Below are 11447 nucleotides of genomic sequence, written 5' to 3' on the forward strand. Positions count from 1 at the left end.
CAAGCAACGGAAGCACACCTTACACCACATAGCCACATCCCGGCCTTTATCACACTCATACTCCGCAAATTTCACGCAATCTGTTAATGGGTGCGGTTCCCTACGAAGAGGGCAGGATTCAGGTGCCTCAAAAGCAGCGTTAACGAATGAATGTTGCCGTTTGATGGATTGCTTGGGCAGGGTTGTCTGGGCCGCGCGACACTTGTTGGTTTGGTCGGCTATCGTGCCAAACCTACTATGGGATATCCTTGCTCTGATATCCATGAAGTCACGAAGATCTCTAAACGTCGGTTCAAGTTCATCCTTCGTTACACTATTGATGTATTCGGCCCACTTCTGCTGGAGCGATATTGGCAGGCAGCGAACAAACCGTTCGAGAATCGACAGGGAGTTCAGGTGGGCCTCATAACCTATCTGTTTCAAGGCTATTTCGCAATTCTCCAGTTTTATTGTGAGCCGTGGTAAATCAGCTGGAGAAGCCGAGAATGCCCTAAACGTTTCGTGCAGCCCATCTAACAACGATCGGGCGACACAATGAGACCTGCCAAAAAGCCTACTCAGAATTTGGCGGGCACGTCGATAGGCTTCTGGGGGTGGAAGTACCGTGCACCCTGCGATGGCCTCGCGCGCTCTCCCTCTGCAGTAATGCAGCAAGCAAAGCAACCTCTACCCATCATCAGTCGTTCTCGACTCAACATAGAACTCAAACCGACGAATGAATTTCGAATAATCTTGCGAACTACCGTCGAATTTAGCTAATTCGAATATGGGGAAGTCAATTAAAGTCAAAGGGGCTAGCGTATGATTACCAGCCGTACACCCTTCGCTGTTGCGCTTAGGGGAGTGCTTCCCTAAAAGGTACCCTTTGGTGGGGTCATCCCACACTGGTATCTCAGCCGATTTGGATGTGGTTGCAACTGGAACATTATTAGCATCAGAATTAGGCTCGCGGTATGACGGCCCAAGTTCATGTTACCTGCGGCATTCCTCAGCGTAAATCGCCACCCTTGAGGGCGCAGAAACTGACTCATCATCGGCACGCGATTCATCCTCGGAGCAAGGGACGGTGTGCATTAAACGAGCAGCTTCTACGTCGTTATCAGCTTTCATTGGCTGGATCTGACGGTCCTGCTCGTCTCTCACAGCCTGCATTTCCTACACTTTCTGTAGCTGACTTCGCTTTAACTTGGCTGATAATAAGGCTGACTCGGATCTCCTGCTACGCCTGCTATCTCTAGACCCAGCCGAAGAGCCCATACAAGAATGCATATCACGAATCACTTGCCTGCCGTCTGTCTGTATAGCCTCTTCTCCATGATTCTTCTCTTTTAATACACCGCTCCTTGCTATTGGTATTTTCGACGGAGTTCGCGGAAAGTGTTCTTGCCAAGTACTGTAAGCGACAAAATCGATAAGTCGAGCAACGAGCACCGAACAATGGATCCGAATTCAAAACGAAAGTGATCCCGACGAAAATGTGCTGTACTGTATGACAAAATATCAATAAATAAACTAATGTACAACAAACCTTGACAGGTATCGACCGACAGTTAGACCCACGACAAACACGGAGACAAGTATCAAGCATGAGAAACCAGTTCGAAAAGTGCCCAAAATGTGAATTTAAACAAGTGATAATACGGTTCATTTGAGGAACCAACAACATGTTCATAGTTTGTGCAACGCAATGCTTTAATGGATGGGATAGAGATGGGGTGATGCGATAATAAGAAAATGTCAATGAATAGAAAGCAGGATTGGGCGGGACATTTGAATTTACGCAGTTGAGTTCAGGGAGATTGAGCGGGAGAAATTTTCAAGCGTTTTATGTGATACAGAAGTCACAACGAGCGAAAGTGCATGCTAAGATGGATGTGGGATAATTCGACTTGGGAGAACATGGCAAGTTCTATCTCAAAAATATGGTGCAGTCTGAAACTAAAGAGACTCACTGGTTGCGCTGTTGCATTGAAGTCGGGTGCAGGGTTAGGTTAGATGGGGATATGTTGCTGCAGCATAGGGCCAACCGAACACCGTATAAGGATTTTAACTTGTGGAAAGGGCAAGCCGAATTTGCGACGATCCACCTGCCCCATAGAAGGATGATGATCAAGCTGGAGACTGCAGGGACACGTTTTTCAGTAGCTATGTAGCTGTCGCCTCATGGATTTGCCGACACCGACCACACGAGCCATGGTTTTTGAGATAGCCATCGTCAAACGCCTAAAAGCGCATTGGTTCCGCTTCCTAAAAGGGCCAGGTCCCATAGCCATACAACAGAACAGCTCGCATTGCGGCCTGATACACAAGTTACTTGATATTCACGGCCGCCTTGAGGCCATAGATGCTTCAAATTAGCAAAGGTGACCCGAGCATTGCAGCTTCAGGCATTGACCCCATGAGTCACACCACAATCAAAACTACTCCAAATTCGAATGTATATAAAGCGGCGCACCACACTATTTCTCCAACCGGATCAGAAAAATATGTGCGATCTTATGTAAGCTTTGTTCTATCTCTGAGGGTTTCCTCGGTCAACCAAAAATAACCCTTTCCTCACAGAATTGCCCATACAGACCAAATCATTTCATGTCAAACATCTCATGCCATCATCATGCCAGACGGATGCCACCCAAAGTTGGGAATGAACATTATTATTTTTATTATTATTAATACAAAATGACATCCACTACGGGCTCTCATATACCGATGTATGTTAACGGTACACTTTGTGGGTGCAAATTGCACATCTATGGACAGAATGACTTTGGTCAGTTCATCCAAGAACACCTGCGCCTTTTCCTCTCCCTCGGAGATGAGAACGCCTGCATATCCCCAGATCGATAAGATTTTTTCCGGGAAACTGGGTCCAGAAGACATTTCAGCGTTCATCCCATCATCTCGTCGATGATGAAATTAAGTGGAGAAAGGCCCTCTCGATGGACACAACTTTGTATACGAAAGCTTTTGGAGCCCTCCATATATTTTCGTAACATGCCCCTTCTGCACTCCCTGTCCACAACGATGCAAACGATTGTACGGTTGACAAACCTCACTTCGATTGCATGACCTCTCCCCAAAATATACTCCCTCCGCATGATGAACTTCATAATCTGCAATGGAGGAAGGAAAAATTGATTCCGGTCTAAGCTTGTCCTGGTCGTAGCGTACATCCCGAGCAATTGCCCTATAAACCGAAATATGCATAGAGAAAAGATGCTACGATACCACCAAATGCACGTGATATGACGCCTCAGAGGCAACTGGTTATGCAAAGCCCCACACATTTCTCCAGGCCGTAACGTTTCCATTCTGAGGTCAGCTCATCGTATGAACAGGCAACATCACTAAATATCTCTAATCTCATATTTCCGCAACTTCCAAGCTAGCCAGTGCACGTTCCTGATACTCACATACGTCCTCACCAGTTCGCATCGACCGCATACCTATTATCTACTCGTAAATGTCGAGTACCATTTTTGAAATCTGGCAGTGTCGCCTCCTTGAAGTAGTTAGAGATTGTGACAACTTTTGACCGTCTGTTATCTCCGGAAACATCTTAGGTCACATGAAAGTGCTTTCTAGCAAACCTTTCGGGCACTTTTTCCTATTTTGGGTCCTCAAAGTAGGCATGACTGTCTTATTACCTCATTTGAATGGCAACAACAAACCACCATGACCCTTGCTGGACCCAAGAATATCATAACTACGATGACAAACATAAACGGCTTATCCAAAATGTTCACGTACGGGGCCTTCCACGAACCGAGGTAAGGCGTCGCGATGACGGTACCGTGACTACTGTACACAGCCTGATGGCTTGCCCGTAGTCCACTATATCTCTCATATTTCTCAGACGAGCGTGTTACCCACAGGACCGTTTCAGTCTGTTTACTTTGTGCAAGGACGTGCAGGCAGTGGCCATCTTATTGTGCCATCTACTTGTTCTGCACTATTGATGGCTCGATATATCGGTCAAGCCTTAAGCTAGAGATATAGTGTGCTGGTCATCATAATAAACAAAAAGCTTACTAGCTGTGATGAATTCCTTGGTTTTGGCGAGGCGCTTGCCGTGGCAATAGAAGAATTTTCCATATCCAGGTCGCGAATGGCTGCCATAATTTGAGTTTGCGCGGACGTAATGGGCGTGATTACAGTCTGAGTCATTATAAGGTTATTTCCAAATCTAATACTTAAGAAAACACGCGAAGAAACCGGTTTTCCATAAAATTTCCCGCTGTTTTCATAGAGGCGGTGAGCGGAGCCACCGGCGGCCATCAAAACACAAATTCCGCGCCTATATCGGGCTCTGGTTCGTGTAAACAACTTCGAATAAAACTGTGGCCGCATGGGCAGGTTCTGGGTGCCCGAATAATTACCATCAAATGCTATAACTTTGTCTTAAAGTTTCCCTTTTTCGAACCACGGCCTCAAGTTAATTTCGGGTGTGCGTCTAAGATGCGGCTAATAATGGCACGCACTGACATACCCAGTCTGATGGCGCTCTTGCAGCAATTTTCGTCCTACTCTCAACCGTCACCTCTTATCCACTCGTGCCTCAAATTGCAACTGCGAACACATCGTTCACCCTGCCCCAAACCACCTTTTGGACAGGTTTGTTCTAGCTCGTTAAACCTTTCGTTCGGACTTAACCAATCTAGTTTATCACTGCAATTTGTTTGTCCCTTCCACAGGTTCACTAGCTTCACTCGAGGCGTTCGATCGGTCCTAAGCGCTAGCACTATCTCCATATCGGACATATCATTTACATCGAACTTCCCTAAACCGGCGACAGCAGTCGGTTCACTGAGTTTTATTGTAAACCATATTTTGGGGGCGAAAATCACCTACCTACATCTACCTTTCCACCTCCATCTCCATTCTCGCTTTTTGTGATCCTGTCTATTCACTAAACTACCCAAGGTCAATCAGAGTAAGCGACAGTTTCTTCAGTTTTCGTTTAAGTCAACCGGCCTCATCGTTGAACTTGTCATACCCCACGTCACATTGTCCTAGTTTTTTATTGCCACAACTCTGATGACTTTTCGCGTGATAAGCGTGTCTCGTTGTTTGTACCTTCTCCTCGTTGTTTTGCTGTCCGCAGCGTTCAGGTTGTAACGATCCGATCATGTCTCATTTTACATTTTCCCGACAAGTTATAATATAAATACACTGTTATTGAACCTTCCATGCAGGAAAAAACCCAAAGATGATTTCCCGCGTCACAACTCGCCAACTATGCCTCTTACTTGATGACATCAATCAACCTAAAATCCCACTGTTTCTCTACTACCTACCGAATAGCTGTTGTATTCCTGATTCACAAAGACTGAAACCTATTTATCCAGTTGTCCCGTGCCAGCTGTTTTTATTGTCGTCTTGGCAGGATTCAACAAAGGTATCCGAAGTCCTGAAAGTGTTCAAGAAGTCGGATGGCTGTCCCGGTATGTCTACTGCGCACACAATCCATGCGGCAATTGAAATAACGTTCAGCATGAATCCATTTAGCACCTACGGTCTACCACTGGCTTACCTACCGAAAGCGGCCCGTCTACAGACATCTCGATATCATCCCGCTACTCGCCGGCCGCATCTCTTTCCGCTGACGTTACACCGGCTTCATACCCAGCCTGTCTTTTTTAATCACTTGCTGTCACCATTCTAATTGTGGTGAAAGTTTTCTCTACATTAATGCACATCACCCCGTCCGAAGTCTCCCCACACTCATCAGGCTTTACTGATCACATCCCGTTACCTCGTTTCCCCAAGCCCCAACCTTCGGTAATACCTGATTCGTTTGTGAGCCTCTGCACACGGACCGCGATCTAAATAAAAAAGAATCATAAATGGACCAAAAAGGGAAAAAATCCTGCGAACTTACATCGGCTTCGTTTTGCCTCTACGTATTGTCCTGGCCAACCTGAAAAATTCACCTGCACAATAGATTGCACACTCCAGCCCAATGAATTTGGATATGACATCCGCAACGGGGCTGTCAAGAAACCGAGCTATGTCAGGCCATTGATGAAACGGTGCAACTCCATCTAGTTTGATAGTACACCCACAACTATTCCTTTCCGTACTCTCTCCCACTCGTTCCATTTATTGCAAACGCGAACAAGCTCTCCACATGGTCCCAGCTACCTGCATGACGCGTCTATTCCTATTTCCTGAACCTTTCGTTTGGAACTGACCATTTCAGCAGAATTTAGGCCTATGCTCCTCATGAAGTCAATGATTTTCTGTACAATTCGCATTCCGGCTTGTGTGCTATTACCAGTTCACCCTTACGACAAATTGTTATACCTGGCGACTTCAGGGAGTCCCTGCAGCTTCACTGTACACCATAATTCTGAGATTTCTGCTACTGTTTATCCGCGTTGTTAACCCCTTGACTTCCCTATTCCCATTTACGCTTTTTATGACCCTTACCAATATGACATCATGATGGGCAACTGCATGACACTCCCATATCAGAAAACCCATGAACCGCAGCGGACGATATTCCTAGAGAAACGACTTTATCGGCTCCATCGGTCGTGCACCGTTACTGAGTTTCAGGTGGAAGGATGTCTCTGTATCCTCGATTACATCAAAAGCATGCATCTGCCTTCATCCCATATTTTATTCACCCTTGAGCAGGTTACCGTATTATCATGGAGTTATGTGAAGCTATATAAAACCTAAACGTGAGGTCCGAGCAAGATGTACGGAAAAGTAGGTGCTAATATCGTCTGGGCATATGGCGTCTGTTTTTTTGGCACCGAAATTCCACAGACTGGAAACTTGGACACAAATTACCCCAACAGCCCACAGCTCCCGCCTAAAGATACGCGCCAGAAAACTTGTTTAAATTAAATTCACAGTTTAACACGATCTCCGCATCTGGTGAACATTTGAAGAAGTGGATTATATTTGTGCTTTCGGGCGCTACAAACCAACCGATACACTTTGGGGTCTCACTACAATGACCGCACATATTAAGCTATCCGGAATTCCGGCAGTTTAATGTAAAGCACTGGGGTCAAACCAGAAGTGAGTTTGTTGAAAGTCCGTTGCATTTAGAGTTGAGGATTTCTTCGGGATTTATTTGATTCCAGCTGCGCGTCAGTGCTGTGTGTCTGAGTGAGGGAACTTTTAAGGGCACAAGGTATCACCAGTTGGTATGCGACTAGCATAAAGTAATTGAAACTAAAAATTTACTTGCTACGAGGCATTTTTTCGTACGATTGATGTGTATATTTATCTCCTACTACGGGCACTCCCGATAAGCCACCAGGAGCCCCAGACTGGAGTCAGTAGTCCGCTTGTGCATCCCGCTGAGTTGCTTTGACCTATTTTGGCACCCTAATTGACGTGTGCCCGCCATTCTGCTTCCAGTACATGTACGTTTTTGCCTCCCCTCTCTTCTGTCCTGCATTGCCCAACCTGTGTGAATATGGGCATTATGTACTGTCGCATCCTTGTGAATGTTGAGTGCCTCTAATTTCCCGACTAACCACGCTACATTTGGTAGCAGAGGTGGAATCCAGTATTAGGTTGTAGATACCTACGCAATATGTCTATCAACCCCAACGAGATACGTCAGTGGGCCACCCAACGGCAAAGGCCGTTGACTTTTGACAACTAGATGTGCCTTGAATTCAACATGCTCTAAGACCACCGGCGACGTTTCTCCATGGTGACTACTTTGCTCAGTGGTTGTTTTGTATAAGGGTAGTCCTAACACATGTACCTCCGGAGCGACATGGAAGATTTATCCTGTCCCGTCCAAATGGCTGCCGCGCGCGCAGCGTCATCCTTTCGGGCTTTCCACTGTCTTCACCACCAAACACCCTCTGGACTCACTTGTGCCCCCCTGATCGACACATCACCGCCAAGTGGTTGCTTTCAAGAGCATTTTTTGAAAAAGAATCTAGACTTCCGTGAATCAGCAGATGAGTATACGGGCGCTTTACGAGGCCTCGCAGCGAAGGCATAGCCGGAGGGGCTGCAGAACTTTTTGACACACCCACGGCCCATCAGTGCAGTCGGAAGGTTGAGCGCACTTTGTGAGACGCATTCCAGGTCGCCCGGTCCTGCGAACAACTGTGTGATGGAGATAGTCCGGTTTGGAGTCTTGTGACATCATTGCGGACTTCACAAGGTCAATGGTAGGGCCCACGAACCATCAGCGTATGCATCGTGCGCTCCCGAAGTTGGTTTTACCGTGCATGATTTGGGAGGAATGCCCGGCATTATGGCTCTGTCTGTTGTCTGTCATATCCCTACCACGTTACCACAGAGCAAATGAACTCAAAGGAGGTGGGCATTTTGGCAGACTCCGGAGCTTTCCGCTCTCTTGTATTGATTGATTCATTACAACCAAAAATAACTGCGGTATCTGCCCCGAAATCTTGGCGGCCAATGGATATGCCATTCCATCGCTTGACACGAAGAGAACAATGCTTGTTTCGTCTGATTTAGTGGCGGATTTTATTTTCTTCTGCGCGCTAGTAAATTAGAGCGTAATTGTGTGTATGGGTTTCTTAACAATGCACGGCGCCCATACTTCCTAGAGAGACAACGTTTGGTAATCCCAACAACCATCTGTCGAGATATAAAATGATGCGTTTTGTGCTTCCCACCATAGAACTTGGAAGGAATCCGCATGGGATATCTGGTGACCTCCTCTGGAAAGAAACAGTGTTGTTAAATATGCAGTTAATACACACAGCCACAAGCCAATACGTAACACCGGAAGCATTCCAATTCGCCATCGGACACATTTCCGAAATGCTAGTTTGGCACTCGTCAGTCATGCTGGTAACAAAGATGGTAGTCTGAGGACATATGTAGACCACAGAAACTAAAGCGNCTGAACGTGACTCTTTCCCGGCCCGACGCGTCGGCGATGCCATTGATGCAGTATCCTATCCAGAGTAATTCCCTATTTCGGATTTGGTGTCCGGGTATTGGGAAGTCTAGGTCCACCCAAAGGACCATTGCCATCAGACCTGCATGAATTTAAAACAACGTCACTCAGACTTTCAAAGGCACCAGCTACATTTCACTGTCTCGCTTACACGGCTTTTGAAGGGTTGGACGCTAGACAACATCACTGTTCACGGAAGAAGGGTGAAATAACGCAATACAAGAAGCTCTGCTTTTTTTCAGAGAGGCTGGCCTAACCCCTCGTATGGAGAAATGCAAGTTTCGACGGCGTAAAGTGCTGTTTCGGGCAACATTTCCTCTTTCGGGTGACCTTGGCTCCTAAGGTTCCCCCAGACTTACATCAGTCAGTGCAACGCTTCACAGGCTTACCCGAAAGAATTTGACATTTTCTTCGACCATGGGACGTGATGAAGCTTTCAGCCGCTTTCACCGACCAATAACATCTCCACCTATCCCAGCATACCCAGAGTGTGGGAGATCCTGTCTTAGATACGGTGCTGCTGACCGGAGTTGTCATCGCAAATGGTAGTCGCATTCTAGATGTGACAGTAACTGCTGTACTACCCGACGCGGAATGCTTGCCTTGGTGTACTTTCTCCGTCAATTCCTACCTACCTGTCTGACTGGCAATTCCATGTCCGGATGGACCACCATTCACTACATAGCTTGGAGAATTTCCGCGACCCCGATAGTCGGGCTGCAAGCTGGTAGGAGCGGACTCAGTATCATACTTTTAGTTGCATTTATTGTTCTGACAATAGACATACGAGTACCGATACCTTGTCTTAAAGACCAGTTCAGGAACTGGTGTCTGTTAGTGTGCTAATCCCGTCTATTCGAATGACTGTCTATTCGAATAAAATAAAATGAAAAATCCAGGGATACATATATTGAACAGATTCATCGCCTATACCATCAGGGTAACCCCAAACCCTCTGGACGTCTGATGGCCTTGAGATCTCTGGTGGCGTAGTGTTTGTGGTCACACTTCGGGGAACTGCGAATTGTATCTCGAGTTCTTTGACCTGTGGATAGTCGGGATGGTCAAACTCATGTCATCGTCCTACGTAGTTGCTTCCAGCAGACTGTCAAGCGGTCCATTGGGACTTGAGACACGCCGGATGGAAGCAAACAGAAGCGCAATTTTAGCGACGCTACTAGTGGTTTACGCTGCACAAAGATGGAATTCCTGAGGTATAGGCTAGGCCCAGAACCACAGGGGATGGGCGAAGCACACGTGCTACTGCAAGGATAGCGGGTATATGAACGCAACAGGACAGTCATACTGTGACCAGTGGTTGAAGCCACTAGAAGCAGTGACATCCCGACAGTATCACTAGTGCTGACCAGCAAGAATATATAGGGTTGGCCATCCCAACCATATCGGAAACAGAAAGCTTGTGCACTTCAAAAGAACTGACTCTAGATCCACACTCTACACATGCAGACAGAAAGTACAGCGGTGACGACATGCAGATCAAATGTCGCCTGACACAGGTCAAACGTAGGTGAATCGCAGACGACGGGACGCGAATTACACAACATAACGGCACAAAACCTACATTTAAATGAACGCGCTGGAGGCTTCCGAATAAGATGCCTTCAAAATCCAGGATTAAACCAAACCTAGGAAGCACGTCTTTAGGGGACACGACTTCAACATGGGCTCCGAGAAAAACAATCGAAATATCAAAGAAGTTAAGGAAGAGGTTATTCTAACTGGGAAGTTCAAACCATTGAGTTGCAGGCTACGGAGTACCACTCGAGCGATATCATGCAACTATCAGGACGAAAGAGTACCCGGAATGGAACTACAGTCTTCTTGGATGCAGTCAACACGATTTTAAGACATAATCGTTACGAACCGTGTTTTCCATAAAACTTAAGAAGACAAGTAAATTTCACATCACAAGGTTGTGAGAAAAATAAGATTTCGCTGGCTGCGACTCAAAAGTACCTAGTCCATAAATATGCCAAGATTCTTGAAATACAAACCAACGGAATATACGGTCAGATAAAACAAAACCACCTCCCCCCGTTTTTCCTCATGAACGCATCGGACAGTCGAAGAGGACCAAACAGTTTTGCGGCAATCGTTTTTGTTCAAGTGAAAACGCGGATGCTCGACAAACAGTTGGCGCCAAAAACTGAGCAGCGGAAGCTCGCAGGTACAAACCAATGTTTGACCTCAAACGAACTGCCATCAAAACAATGGGAACTCGAGGACGCTAGCAGGAATTTTCACCTGTGCCAGCGAGACCAACACTCGCCTAGACTAAACTAGCAGAACCTCGGGCGGCAACAGACGACAGATGAGAACTCTGTGTCAACCAAACAAGAGGATGGAACATAGAGTTCTGTCGGCTAGGGTGAATCTACCGGTACGGCTAACAACGGTTTCCCAAGGACACTACTATCAGCACTACTGAGAAGGAAGTAACACAACACAGACGCTCACCTTCGTGACACGGGTTACCAAAATCCCCTGGACTTTACGCGATAATGACCCGTAT

Source organism: Opisthorchis viverrini, assembly GCF_000715545.1.
Source record: "Opisthorchis viverrini unplaced genomic scaffold opera_v5_303, whole genome shotgun sequence".
Lineage (NCBI taxonomy): Eukaryota > Metazoa > Platyhelminthes > Trematoda > Opisthorchiida > Opisthorchiidae > Opisthorchis > Opisthorchis viverrini.